This window comes from Papaver somniferum, chromosome 2, assembly GCF_003573695.1.
Source record: "Papaver somniferum cultivar HN1 chromosome 2, ASM357369v1, whole genome shotgun sequence".
Taxonomy (NCBI): Eukaryota; Viridiplantae; Streptophyta; class Magnoliopsida; order Ranunculales; family Papaveraceae; genus Papaver; species Papaver somniferum.
The window spans coordinates 105,206,918-105,208,193 of record NC_039359.1 but is presented as its reverse complement, the minus strand read 5'-3'; the positions used below and the strand labels follow the sequence as shown (position 1 = coordinate 105,208,193).

Sequence of the window (1,276 nt, the reverse complement as noted above, 5' to 3'; positions counted from 1 at the left end):
TAACAAAAGAAAGAAGAAAATAAAACTACATGACTTTCAATGGTTACGTTAAGCAGAGTGGTCATATTAATGAAAACTAAAAATGTAAAGTTTCAATCCACATGAAATGTCCCCTTAACATTTTGTTTTAAACATAAAAACAAACAGTTAGCAACACTTGCGAAAACATAGAACACTAAACGTGCCAAGATATATCGCACAAACATGATAATCTGAACCTAAAACAACCCAAAACATTTGATGAAAATTCATCAGAGAGATTCCCAAGACGTGTCAACATTTTATTATCCTAAAATAAGAATCTGATGCCCCTGTCTGTTTTATGTAAATTTCAACTGAAAAAAGAACACATGAGAAAAAGTTTTTTTTTTAAAAACAGACCCTCCATAGCCGATTGCCTCTTGCTAATCTAGGCAAGCGGTTAAGTAGGTCTCATTTTAAGCATAGCTTGCAAATATGAATTCAAAATGAATTAGACATAACATAGGGCAAAAATAAGAACCATAAACTCTCAAGTTTTTCCAGTTCATTGTCAAACACAAGTTTAATAAAGTTTCCCATGAAGCATATACTCTACAACTCTTTCATTTCACTGTCAAGAATATGTTTAATATTTTTATTTATTTTTATCGATAAAGAATTTGGAGATAGTGAGTTTCGAATTCAGGTCATTGGTATTATCACCCAATGACTTTACCACCACACTACAGTGACACGGGATTAATAGGTTTAATATTACTCGAACACAATACAGTTCAGGGTCCAACTGCAACACATTTAAGATCAGACAATATTTCAGAACGCATAGTCTAAAAAACATTGTTGGTGACGGATGATACAAAAGTGTAGCACAACCCTAGTTACATGCTGGCAAGCTAGTATGATACCAAGAAATACACTGAGTGGAAGCATAACTCAGAAAACATGAACGTAAGCTTTCACAAGCATTGAAACACACCAACTAACACTAGACAAACTATCTTTAAAACCATTAAATACGTAATTTATGGACTGTAGAAGAAGACTCCGCAAGGATCTTCACATATTTTTGATTAAAACGAACACAAAGTATGATTTTAATCTCTCCTCTCGGGTGAAATTGTAGGATTGAGGGTCTTCTATCTTCTAAAGATGTTGCACCAATTTCACAACATAGTAGTTAAGAATACCAACTACACCATTACAAATAACATTCAATCTTAATAAGATAATAAAATTAGGATACATACATATTTGGAATACTTGGAATCAAAATTTTGATCAATGATTCACACTA

General features: G+C 32.4%; 1 pseudogene; it reads right to left on the bottom strand.

Moving 5' to 3' along the window:
• Nucleotides 1-245: 245 nt before the first annotated feature.
• Nucleotides 246-342, bottom strand: LOC113354808 (annotated as a pseudogene).
• Between the last annotated feature and the right edge of the window lie 934 nt (nt 343-1,276).